General features: G+C 36.1%; 1 long non-coding RNA gene across 1 annotated transcript; it reads left to right on the top strand.

Annotated features, from left to right (window-relative positions):
• The first annotated feature begins 7240 nt into the window (after positions 1-7240).
• On the top strand, positions 7241-14057 carry LOC135738682 (uncharacterized). The gene is made up of 6 exons (XR_010528751.2): positions 7241-7342; positions 11144-11289; positions 11876-11935; positions 12043-12133; positions 12232-12311; positions 12684-14057. It is a non-coding gene; the product is annotated as an uncharacterized lncRNA (long non-coding RNA).
• The last annotated feature ends 296 nt before the right edge of the window (positions 14058-14353 follow it).

Raw genomic sequence — 14353 nt, 5'->3', positions numbered from 1 at the left:
ATCTGAAGTTGAACGAATCGGGTTATTCATCAGGAGACGAAGGCTCATGGCTTAAACCTGTGTCCCTTGCTGTGGGCTAACAGCATTGGTGTAAATTAAACACAAAGTCAAAGAATGGCAAGCTAGGATGATGTCATCCAATTTTGCAATGTCATTTTTCTTCCTGACTGTATCAGTTAGTATAAACAAAACCGTCCATAGTGAAATATAACTTAAATCAATCAAGACATCCTGAATCATTTTATTCCAAACGCAGCTCAGTTTGACTGACTTACTGTAGTATCATGCAAGCCAAGATGCTCAAGGAAAGTAAGGCAAAAAGCTTTTTTACCCTTAGGCCAGCATATTTTTGCAATAGTTTGCAGTTAAGTTTGCATAATATTGCCATTATTTGTTTTCTTTAGTTTGAGAAGCTGGACTATTAGTACCCCATGTCTTTTGTGGTCACTTACAGTTAAAAACAAAATCCTTGCTGCGGCCCTGAAAAATCTCCATTCAACCATTTATATTAAGAAACTATACTTACAAATATTGATGTGTTTAAATCAACCCAGTATCACGAAATTGCGTGACTATTTCACGCATGGACCAGCGTGACAATGTCACGCTTTGCCGCGTTTGAGCGTGAGCATGTCACGCTTTCTGTTTGTGTCACTGTCACGTATTGGTTACTCAACTTTTTTGTCCTAATTTCTTACCATTGTCGCTTCGGTTTAGGGTTAGATTTACATAAAATGACACCCTTACCTAAACAAACTCTAACCCCAACGTCAGGTGACAATTGGTTAAAGTTTAGAAAATATAAAAGAATAAGTATTGTATCTTTTTTTTTATAAACCAATACTTAAAGTGACAAATACTTAAAGTGACATATAACACAAGCACCAAATCTAACCCTAAACCGAAGCGACAATGGTTTGAAAATAGGACAAAAAAGTTGAGTAACCAATACGTGACAGTGACACAAACAGAAAGCGTGACATGCTCACGCTCAAACGCGGCAAAGCGTGACATTGTCACGCTGGTCCATGCGTGAAATAGTCACGCATTTTCGTGATATAGGGTTGGTTTAAATATATATCAACACATTAAATAAATTCTATATGGAAAGTCTTTAATCAGATTCTGCATGTTCACTATTTGGCCACAAGTTCCCCTGTTAAAGAAGGTTCCCACTTTATATTAAGTTTCCCTAATATCTTTGAATTTAATGACCCACTAAATGATATATGTAAGTACAAATGTGTAACAGAAATTGGTAAGATACAAAAAATTATTTAAAATAAATCATATTATTACAGTGTATTTGTTTTAATTCTTTATTTATTTATTTTATTATTTGTTTCATTGTAACAGAAATGTAACTCAATTTAAACATTTTATTAATTCAATTTTATCTCATGTTTGTCCACTTGGTTGTCTCACCGATTTCCTAATCTTTCCGAAACCTTACCGCTAACCTTTCACCATCCGGTTGAGTTCCTCGTAAACTCTTACATGTGTATTATGGCTCTGTTCCTTCAACCTCTGTGGCATGAGTGTATCCCAGAGTTCCACTGGAAGCATGCAGCCAATAGCTGCTGTGCAGAGAGACCAGGTGCGGTTTTGTTTATCATCCCCTACTAATTATGTCAAATATTATTCCAGTCTGTCTTCTACATCCCTTCTGGAACCTTTTCCAGTTTTTTCAGAGAGGCGTATTTGTGCGCCACAGGTAATTGGGTAACTTTACACCAGCAGGATGTATCAGTGTTGTTATTTTTCTGAATGAGCAGTGAGAGGTTAAGATGATGGCATGTGTACCCATGTTTCATTAAGTGGTTATAAACAAACAGCTCTGAATTAACTTTTGTTTACTTTGCAGTGTTCCTATGGCTAGTTGATAGGGCATTGAATTAGTAGTGCAAAAGATAATGGGTTTGATCCCAGGGAGCGCATATAATGATTAGGGCTGTCAAAAGATTAATTGTGATTAATTGCATACTATATATATATCTCACATGTATGTCATTGTAGGTGCATGTCCACTGCGAGAGACATAATCTAAAAAAAAACAGAAATCACAATGCATGATTTTTTTCCTATTTATTTGTATGATACAGCTGCAAATAAGTATTTGAACACCTGAGAAAATCAATGTTAATATTTGCCTTTGTTTGCAATTACAGAGGTCAAATGTTTCCTGTAGTTTTTCACCAGGTTTGCACACACTGCAGGAGGGATTTTGGCCCACTCCTCCACACAGATCTTCTCTAGATCAGTCAGGTTTCTGGCCTGTCACTGAGAAACAAGAGTTTGAGCTCCCTCCAAAGATTCTCTATTGGGTTTAGGTCTGAAGACTGGCTAGGCCACACCAGAACCTTGATATGCTTCTTACAGGGCCACTCCTTGGTTATCCTGGCTGTGTGCCTCGGGTCATTGTCATGTTGGAAGACTCAGCCTTTACCTGCCTTAACTGAGGGAAGAGGGTTGTTCCCCAAAATCTCACAATACATGGCCCCGGTCATCCTCTCCTAAATACAGTGCAGTCGCCCTGTCCCATGTGCAGAAAAACACCCTCAAAGCATGATGCTACCACCCCAACACTTCACAGTAGGGATGGTGTTCTTGGGATGGTACTCATCATTGTTCTTCCCCCCAAGCTGGTTTAGTGGAATTATAACCAAAAAGTTTTATTTTGGTCTCATCTGACTACATGACTTTCTCCCATGACTCCTTTGGATCATCCAAATGGTTATTGGCAAACTTAAGACGGGCCTGGACATGTGCTGGTTTAAGCAGGGGAACCTTCCGTGCCATACATGATTTCAAACCATGACGTCTTAGTGTATTACCAAAAGAAACCTTGGAAACGGTGGTCCCAGCTCTTTTCAGGTCATTGACCAGCTCCTCCCATGTAGTTTTGGGCTGATTTCTCACCTTTCTTAGGATCATTGAGACCCCACAAGGTGAGATCTTGCATGGAGCCCCAGTTTGAGGGAGATTGACAGTCATGTTCTTCTATTTTCTAATGATTGCTCCAACAGTGGACCTTTTTTTCACCAAGCTGCCTGGCAATTTCCCTGTAGCCCTTTCCAGCCTTGTGGAGGTGTACAATTTTGTCTCTAGTGTCTTTGGACAGCTCTTTGGTCTTGGCCATGTTAGTAATTGGATTCTTACTGTTTGTATGGAGTGGACAGGTGTCTTTATGCAGCTAACGACCTCAAACAGGTGCATTTCATTTAGAATAATAAATGGAGTGGAGGTGGACATTTTAAAGGCAGATTAACAGGTCTTTGAGGGTCAGAATTCTAGATGATAGACAATTGTTCAATTACTAATTTCCAGCGGTATCATACAAATAAACAGTTAAAAAACCATACATTGTGATTTCTTTTTAGATTATGTCTCTCACAGTGGACATGCACCTACGATGACAATTTCAAAACCCTCCATGATTTCCAAGTGTGAGAACTTGCAAAATATCAGGGAGTTCAGATACTTATTTTCCTCACTGTATATATATATTTACTTACAAGACATTATTTAGTCAGGACTAAAGGCAATGTGACACGTTCTTTAAAAATGAAGTCACATTTATATACTGGTGTTGCAGAAAATTATGCATTGTGCATGTTTCTGGATTCTTTAAAACATATTGGGTGTTGAAATATTCTGGGCTTGTCAAACAGTATGAGTAATGGTGTTAGAGCGCATGTATTTTGGGCCTGTCATGCCAATATGCTGGGTTTTAGATTTGATTGTGTGTGGGGGGGTGTAAAGTCATATCCAATAGTATTCTGAATAGACATAAATTCTTGATGGTTGTACAGAAAAGATATGGCATCTGAGGGCATGTATCCCACTAAATATCTTTTCTCGGGTGCAGTACAATCAATTGTTGTCATGGGACGCTATTGTTTAAACAAAATTAGCATATCACTTTATCATATCTCCATATTTGTAACCCACTATCTTGCATTCCCTTGTTTGTTATTGGCTGTAAAGTATGATTGGGTAATCCCAACCCAACCTTACAACATTGTCTGTGGCAACATTGTTGAAAGGTTAAAATCAACAAAAAGTGTTTACATTTTGGGGGGTATCAGCATAGCTGTGAGTCACTAAGACAAAAGGGGTGGGATACAAGAAAAGTATATCATAACATCCAGACACCTGCCACTTTAGCACTGTAAATTCTATATAAGTATTTACCTAGAAATATAGTTAGGGTTTGTTTTCTTTGTTTTGCTATTCAAAGCGAAAAACATTTACATTTACGCATTTGGCAGACACTTCTATCTAAACCTTTTTTCATTACAAGGTTTACATTTATCAGTATTTGTGTTTCTTGAGGATCGAACCTATGCAGCTAACACATGCATTTATTGTGTTAGCAGTTAATTAAATCCATCTCTTTGTTTCCGCCTCACAATTTATAATCCACAATGATACAAAATCAGACAGGCTTTTCTTTATAGATCCCCAGAGGACTATAACTCTAAAACTGGGATCCTGTATTGAATGTCTTTGGCGGATGGAGAGCATTGTATTGTGTAATAGCTTGTGTAACCAAAAGTTTGATGTTGGGAATAAAGTGCCTCGTGAAGGCTATGCAATAGCAAAGTGTTTATTCAAAATAGGTGAAAAGCTTTTGTGACTTTATTTTAAGAATGAATGGCCAGCTCACTCTGAAAATACTGTTAAATGATAACTTACATTTTTTATTATTTGTTAGTTTAATACCAAATTAGATTCCAACAGCACCTGAACAAGAGCTAATGAAACAATCCATCCATTATCAATACAGGCCTCTCAAGTTTTGCCAAAAGTTTCGAGTCAGATTACAGATTGTTAAGGGAGTTAAACATTAGAGTTAAACATTTGATTTTTACCGTTTTGGAATCCATTCAGCTGATATCTGGGTCTGGTGGTACCACTTTTAGCATAGCTTTGCAAAATCCATTGAATCTGATTAGACCATTAGCATCACAAAGTTTTTTTTGTGACCAAACATCCGCTTCACAGAGAATGTTCTGAGCACATGGGCAATTTGACAAATAGATGGTATGTTAACTTCAAGTGTGTTCGACTTTTATGCAGCATGTGTGTGGAAACGTCCGTAAACAGTGTGTGGGGGGGTAAACGCATCATCTGTATCAAAATTTTATGATTGGCCCGAAGCTGTCAGCGCGTTCTAATGTCATATGATTTAAATGTCGCTAATCTTTATTCTCTGTTCACACATAGCGCTTACAGGGCCGTTCACATTATAACGCTAACTATAACGTTAAATATAAATATATTAGCGTTAACTTTTGCAATTGTTTACATGTCATTGAAGGTGTAAATATGGTAAATTCTTGTTGCATTTACACAGCGGGTAATCAGAGAGTGTGTGTAAATAATGCTTTGCTTTCTCTGGTTTCCCTTGGCAAACTTTGTCTTGTAGTGCAGCCATGCACAGAAGAAAAAAGTCCCCGTGATGCTTTAACACAGACCGCGTGTATAGTTTTTGCCTGGGGCATTTTGGATTCACCCAGTTGTCGGAGTCTTGGGGTCTTCTTGAAACATGCTGTGAAGACAAAAGAGAAACCTTACATCAAAGAGGGCTTCCTAGTGTGTGCTTGGAGTAGACTTTATAACAAACTTCCTCAGCAAACAGCATCCCAACAGCCTTCTGTCTGAAAACTAAAATTGACACAGACTGCTGAAAAGACATAACGACATACTGAGCAGTTCTGTGTGAATGGTATCAGGTCTTTACAAATATTGTTCATCTCCTGTATCAGTGTGGATAATGCTGAAATTGTGATGCGGAAACAAAGAGATGGATTTAATTAACAACTGCTGACAAATGGGACAGTAATAAATGAACAAAATACTTCTGTATGTTTTAGTCGGCTGTGTTTAATTTAAATTAAACCGCAAGGACACAGCAAGTCGCTTATAGGCATGCCTTGCATTTGCGTGCATATGACTATAAATAAGTTATGAAAGGCACAAATCTACTTAAAGGACAAGTTTGGTATTTTAGACTTAAAGCTGTTTTCAGATTGTTTATGGTGAAATAGAACGGTTTTGACTGAAATTTCGACATTTGCGGCTGCCCTGAGAATTTTCGCGTGTTTGTGTTTCATCTCACACCTCTACAATGGGTTTAATGGTGCACTGGAACAATCCTTCCTAAAATGCATTAAACTTTCGTTTACAAAGACGTGAAACTCACCGAGTGGTCAGGGGTGTTCACTGATATGCTCACACAAAGATCGCTGCAAAAGATGCTTTCCAACAGGTGTTTTACCATTCGTTGTAAACTTGTGGACCTATTTTTCCAAACGCCTCACACCCGTACATTCTTCCATTGAGAGCTTGAATAATAGACACTCCAGCCCAGGTGGTGGCGCTAATCCGCCATTGCCAATTGCAAGAATAGAAACAAAGTTCCCGGCGCGGAGTAATACCGTACCTCACAGCACATCTAATACAAGTCAATGGAGTTGGCAAAAGCTACGATAAAACCTGTTGGCATGCGTATTTTGCAGCGATTTTTGTGTGAGCATATCAGTGAACACCCCTGACCACTCCGTGAGTTTCACGTCTTTGTAAACGAAAGTTTAATGCATTTTTGGAAGGATTGTTCCAGTGCACCATTAAACCCATTGTAAAGGTGGAAGGTGAAACACAAACACGCAAAAATTCTCGGGGCAGCCGCATATGTCGAAATTTCAGTCAAAACCGTTCTATTTCATCATAAACAATCTGAAAACAGGGCTTAAGTGTAAAATACCGAACTTGTCCTTTAACAAAAACAGACAGAAACCAAACGCCTCTGGTGGACATTTCATCAAATGATGCAGTGATGTGTACCTGGAGCAACATATGTTAGGTTATGCAGAAGTGTAGGCATAGGCAAATATGGCGAGTAAGCCTGAGTTCGTAACCAAGTGTGTATCTTGGCTTAAATTGATATGTAATTGCTCCAGTTGCTCGACTTTAAAGCAATAGAATCTCGAATAAATTAACAAAAGTTGTCACTTGGACGCTACCTTTAAAATATGTACCTCCTAATACAGGGGTGGGCTTTCCTGGTCCTGGAGGGCCACTGTCCTGCAAAGTTTAGCTCCAACATTAGAAAATTAATTTCAAGTGTGTTTGATCAGGGTTGAAGCTAAACTTTGCAGGACAGTGGCCCTTCTGGACCAGGAATGCCCACCTTTGCCCTAATACAGTATGTACCATTTTGGTAAAGATAGGTACCCTTGACACTGCATGAAAAGAGCTGTATACGGACAAATACGGAATGGGAAATCCCTGCTAAACTTTAGGTTTGCCAGATTTTTGAGGCAGAGTGCTTGGAAAGGTAATACACCAAAGTAAACCCGTGAAACATCCAGAAACCTTACGTTTGTGGATGTTTAAAGGAACTGGTGGAAGTTTCCAGGAATCCTTACAGCTGGTTGTGAGGAGCGGTGGGTGTGAGGTGTGAAGGGCTTTTTATATGTTAATGACCCACAGGTAGAGGTGTCTTCTCTGTTTTCAGAGCTGAGTGGGGTGGGGTGGGGGGTTAACCATGTCTCTTTAAGACAGCACATACAGTATTGTGGTACATAAAAACTGTGTTTTCTAAATATGTTTATTATTAATATAATTTAATTAGTCTATTTAAGAAACTAAGCATCATTCAAAATAACTAAAATTCAATGGACACAATTACCATTTTAATGTGTGAAAATTATGTCTCTGACTCAAGAGAAATGCAACAAATATTATTTCAGAATATATATTTCCAACACTTTGAAAACATGTCTCCAACTGCCCTAGGTCAGAATATCGTGCACGTATGTCTCAATGCTGCATACATCGTTTAAAAGAAGCCGTTCAAATGACATCATGTAACTCATTTTTGCTAGCTAGGATGTTGATAAATTAGTCAGTGAAATGTAAAGCTGCTTATTTTTGCTGATGTCTCATGATTTGAAGTTCACTGTTTCTATTGTTATTATAATTCTACCCTAACATTTCATTAAATCTTTTAAAATAGAAACAAAAATATCAATAGACAGGTCCATAATCTAAAAGACAGTCTTTCACATGTGGATGCAAAACATGTTGGGTGAAACAGACTGACAAACTCGGGTAAACATATCTGCAGATACCTGTCAGCTACTGTACTTCTAGTCCAGAGGTGCCCAAAGTTGGCCCACAAAAGACCTTAAATTTTTTTATGTTTCATGCATACTTGAAGGTGTATAAAATGCATCACAAAACCTAATGAACTCGGGTACTATAGGCTAAAAATGAAGAGGTTGCGGCAGTGGCATACAGAGAAAAGGATATTTAAAATTGATTGGCAAAACGATTTCTTTTTCCTACAAACAGCCTTGGAAAATAAAACTGCATTAGTTATGCATAAACAGAGTAATGTTTGCTTATTTATTTTTTAAAATATTAGAAAATTATAAATTAGGGATTATCAGGGCAACTTTAATTTTAATATAACACAACAACATTTACTTTTGGCCCACGGCCCTCAGTCAGGTTTGGCCCTTGTAAGGAAAATGTTTGGGCACCAATGAATGTTCTAGTCTATCTGAGGAGGTAACTTTTAGCATATGATAATGCATGCTTGCACAAAGTCAGACCACATATTATAATGTTTGTCTTCAATCAATCAATTTAAACAAAAGAGATGGGGACTTTATAATATAATAAGGGTCCATATATCACAGTGAAAAAAGACATACATGTATTTTTACTTTAACATGAACTAATGCTGAGTTACAGCATATCCTAATAATAAACTATTGAAGAGTCATCATTAACTACGACATGTTTTTCATTGTTAGTTAATGCAGTCATTTACAATAAATTAATTTGAGTTCATGTTGTAGTTAAGTAAGTTCAGTAAGTTACATGTCTTAACTCAGCATTAGTTTATATTTACTAATATTTAAGTAAGAATTCATTTAGGTATACGTTCAATGTTTCCAATGATGAGCAGTTAATCCACTAAACCCAGAGATAATTCCTGAGGCATGTTTAAAGAGTTTTGTATTTCATCAAGAAGGTGCTGCTGATTCACAAAGATTTTATATTTAAGAAAATCTGAGCATCATTCCAAATAACTGTTAACATGTTTGTCAACTAAACATGTTTTGTAAACGTAATAAACTTTATAAAAATATATTTTTTTTTATTTATTAATAATCAAGTATAAAGAACAATGCATAGTGTGAAAACGCGGATTATAAAACAGGGTTCCTACAGGTTTCTTCACGTTAAATTCAAGTCTTTTTAAGACCTTTTTAAGACCATTTGTATAAAAAATTAATACCCATTTCACGTCCCTACCAGCAAAGAAAAACTAAAATACTTAAACTTGTGTTCATTTCTTTTTCCGATGTGAAATGGGTAAAAAGATGATAAGCCAAGCAAGTGTGAAAAAAAATTTTCAGTAGGCCACAAGAAAGTTTGCCAAACAATGTTAAGTTGTTAAGGAATTTCTGAGATTTTCTTTGATTTTCCCCGCTTCTCCTTTGCCTGTTGCTGTGTTGTGTTGCAGTCTATGGTTGTGGTGATCTTCATTTACTGAAGGTATCACGTGTTCGCAGTATTTTGTACTGTGACCCGGGACTGTGTTGCGTTCTCAATTATTGGATCCGCCACTCTTTATTTATACTACTTTATTAAACAAACAGAGATGCAAACACATGTATGTTCAAAAAAGAGAAAGGTAATCTAAGCCCTCACACCCAGGCAAATATCCAGATACTTAGGCTACATTGCCACAGACCCCTGCCATCCCTACCAACCTAGGTATATAGAGAAAAATGAAATTCGAAAATCAAAAGACGCCGACATTAATTTGGAATATTCAATTTCATTTTTTATGTTAAACCAAAACTCTTATTGAACTATCTAGCACTTCTTCTTGCTTTACTCCTTCTTCCTTTTCTTCCTGGCCACCTCCTGCAACGTATCCAGGGCCTTCCATCTGGCTGCATTCATTTATATTAATTTCACATTATATTTCATAAATCCAACCATAAATGAACAAAGCTGACAATGTTTGTCAAAGCATTACAAAACACTTTACTGTTTTTGCACTGACATATGAAGCAATACTTGTGTAGATGACCCCTTTTATCAAACTCTTTTGAATACAATAATATGTATAGTATATTAATGATAGAAAGTGCAGGTCTAGAGATTATAAATGTAATCGGTGTGTTATGGTTTATGTAGTTTTCTTTCCTTTTTTAGATAGAGCAGAAGCAGTAAAAGTGCCTCTTTTAATTCCTCTCTTGCAGATTAAAAGAGCTTAATCCACTTATTATTTTAGATTCAAAAGTCTACTTGCTGTCCCAGTGACTGGTGACTTTATATTAGAGCTTTGCGTTTTTTATATCTAGAGTCAGCTTGAGCTTTGCTCGTGCAATGGGCTTAATTAACATTCACATTGCTTTTTTGCTAACATCTTTGTGATCTTTGAGCAAACTTTTTAGATATAAAAAGATGGTTCATTAATAATAACATTATTAAACAAAGGGACGGAGAAAGAAAGTGCAGCGCGTGGTCGTGACTTTCAAACCAAGCCAGTTGTTATCGCAATAGAAACGGAGGCACGCAGCTTGAAACTGCACGTGAACATTAGCGCTGACTGACTCTGATCACGGCCGTTTTCCTATCGACTCGGGTTTTACACATAATGTTAATCGGACCCGGTCCTCCGTGAAAACCTCTATGCATACAACTCTGCTCAAGTTCAGAAACATGTGACGCTGAACTCGCTTCATGTCGCACCCAATTCATCGAGAAACAGAGAGCATGTGAACGTACAGCAGACTCATCGGGAGAGACACGATGTGCTCGCAACCAAAATGCCATTAATAATAAAAAGGCGCAGGCGCCGAAAAGCGATGTGTTTGCATCCCTGATTTAATCAAAATGTGGTTGACAAAGAAACTTTTAAGGAAAAATACAATATGGAGAAGTTACATACAGCACAATTTTTAAGACCCAGACATCAAAATATAAGACTTTTTAAAGTCTTTTTAAGGTATTATTTCCAAATTCATAAATTCAATGCTTTTAAGGCTTTTTAAGACCCCGCGGGAACCCTGATAAAAAGTATATTAAAGAAAAGGACTACATTTCCCAGAATGCACCTGCACCCACTCATCTGACTGCCCCCACCCTTCAGGTGCGACTGCTCAACCTATGGGCTTGACGGAAAATTCAAATCGCGAACCGTTACTGCCTGGACTACTCCGTCTCTTGTTTGTTTGTTTGCTCATTAACAGTAAGGTAAGTTTGATTTAATTCATTTGTCTGCATCGCGCTGATCGGTTGCCTATTTGTTCATAGTATGTTATTAACTATGATTCGTTTTTGTCTTTATACTAGAACTGTTTGAATTTAAAGCACAAACAGTAAAACATTAAGGTTATACGTGGTACACAGCGGTAAACATGAGGTTAAAAATACGCGAAGTAACATTCAAACCGGGCTGTTAAAAGAATCAATTCGATGTTTAAATTTTTAAAAACAAAACTTTAAAGAAGCCAAGATGAGACGTTATTTGCTTAAAACAAACAAAACAACAGTAACTCGTTTGTTTGAAATGTTAGCAGCTAGCAAGTGTCTCTCTGCTATTTTAAATGGTACAGACGATCTTTTGTTGTTTTAAAAGCTCATTCAGTTCTGGTAGATGCTGCTTATTTTTCAAGCTGTTTTAATAGCTTTATATTGATTTGTAACAAAGCCAGCTTCACTTTAAGAGAACCTAGATGCTAATTGTAAAGAAGCTTGGAGTCATAATATATTTAAACGTTATATGTTTGCTGTTCTTCATCTTTTTAAATATGAAGTCTATACATGTTTGTGTTTACAGAGGTCATGTACACTGTGGTCAACTTTGTGGACGATGAAGAGGTTTCTGGGTAAAGCTGATGTATGTTTAATCATTCAATGATTACATTAAATTAAAATCAAACATGTTAAATAGTAAACGGATGTATTGTGATATGTGATTTTGATTTTTAATTCTGTGTTTGCCAGAGAAATATAATGAAGTAACAGTGAAAGCTAAAACATCAGACTGATCCAGACACTGAAGAAATTGATGTCACTGCAATCTGGCCAAAATGATGTAAGTTTAATAATTAAGTTATTAAATTAAAGAGGTTAAATCGTAAATAGATGTGTTGTAATGTATGTGATTCTATTTTTTTATTCTGTGTTTGATAGACAACTATATTGAAGTAGCCTACTGTAATGAAGCTGCAGAACAACACAGAGACTCTGAGGACATCAACACAGAAAATGAAGTAAGAAGATGTATATTAAGAAGTTCTTTGATCATATATTGTTGTATCTTTGTACAGTTTAATGCAGTGGTTCTTAACGTTATTCCTGGAGACCCACTGCTCTGCACATTTTGTATGTCTCCCTTATTTAACACACCTGATTCAAATCATCAGCTCATTAGAAGGGATCTCCATGAACTGAACTACGTCTGTCAGATAAAAGAGATATACAAAACATGCAGGGCAGTGGGCCTCCAGGAATTACGTTAAGAACCACTGGTTTAAAGTAAACTTTCTAAAATGTACAACTTTAATTCTATGTCATTTGATTTGTCGTGTGTATGTGTATTAGTATTATGCCAAATACTTATATGTACTTTTATATTTCCAAAGGGCTCCAAAGAGATGTCTGTCCAGATGAGGGTGCATCAACGTTACCTTTGCTGACAAGTATATGCTTTACAATGTAAAACCTAACAGTTAACTTAACTCAAACCATTTAAGGAAATCGGTTGCCTTAACCCATTAAGTTTAAAAAAAAACATACATTTGAGTACTGTGAACTTAAGTCTTGTGCAATAATGCACTTATATTTAGTTAGTGTGAACTTAAATATAAGTGCATAACTGCATGTGACTCAATTTGTTTAAGTTCACAGTACTCAAATCTATGTGTTTTAAAACTTAAATGGTTTAATGCAACCGGTTTTCTTAAATGGTTTGAGTTTAGTTAACTTTTAGGTTTTACTGTGAGAAATTCTTGAATAAGTCCAAGACAGAGCTCTGCAATTGAATCTACACTGCAAAAAATCAGTTTCTAACTTAGGATTTTTATCTTGTTTTTAGTAGAAAAACTAAAAATTCTTAAATCAAGATGTATTTTCTTGATGAGCAAAATTACCTAAGAAAATGTCTAGTTTTTAGACAAAAATATACAATTTAAGTAAATTTGTGCCTAAACAAGCAAAAATATCTAACAATGGGGTGAGAAAATTGTGCTTGAATTAAGTTTTTAAGAAAAAAGAAAACTTAAGATTTTTTCTCACACCATTGGCAGATATTTTTGCTTGTTTTAAGCACAAATTCACTTAAATTGTGTGCATTTATTTATTTTGTCTAAAACTAGACTTATTTTCTTAGGTCATTTTGTTCATCAAGAAAAAGCATTTTATTTAAATAATATTTCTACTGAAAACGAGACAAAAATACTATGTAAGAAAGTCATTATTTTGCAGTGTAGGACTGATTTCTTGAACAACAACTATATTGATCTTGCTTTATTTTATTTAAATATTTACTACATTACAGTGGCAGGTGGTGACTTCTTTTTTTGTGAGCACTCGATGCAAAGTTTGTCACAACATGTATATAGCCAGTCATTTGTGTGGTTCAAAATATGTGTTCTGCGTGTATGTGCATCACGTGTTTTGACTAAACCCGTGATGCACATGGTTTACATGAAGCAACAAACACATTTTAAAAACACAAGCAACACACATGACACTCCGAACACTTATTTTGAATTTGCACCCCTCGGATGAGCAGTCACAAGCCGCCACTGCTACATTACATTGTACTGCTTTGAATGTAATTTTTATTGTTGCTTTTATTTTGTTTTATTTTACTCTAATATTGCTTTCTCTGTCTGTATATTTATGAGTTTAAATAGTATTGTTTATGTATGCAACTTTTAATATTTGTGTATAATATTATTTTGTTATTGTGACAATTGTGAATTGTTCAGTTTTTTATTAAATAAACATTTCAAACTCAATTCAAGTTTTTTATTTTACATAAGGGTTTTGGGGTGTATATAAATATGAATATATATATATATATATATATATATAGTGGGGGGGGTTTTAGTCTATCTGCATAGCAGGCAAATAACCAATCAAGTCACTAAGCTATGAGGGCTTGGGTTGGGCTTAATACAAAGTGTAACCAATCAAATGATCTCAACTGGAAAGTTTCAAAGTTGTGTCCCAATAGTTGTCAGAGTTTTGGGAGGGGGTTTTAAAAGCAACCAATCAGTGTTGAGATTAAACACCAATGGAGACACTA

The sequence above is a fragment of the Paramisgurnus dabryanus genome, chromosome 12 (assembly GCF_030506205.2).
Source record: "Paramisgurnus dabryanus chromosome 12, PD_genome_1.1, whole genome shotgun sequence".
Lineage (NCBI taxonomy): Eukaryota > Metazoa > Chordata > Actinopteri > Cypriniformes > Cobitidae > Paramisgurnus > Paramisgurnus dabryanus.
This window is presented reverse-complemented; position numbering and strand designations above follow the sequence as displayed.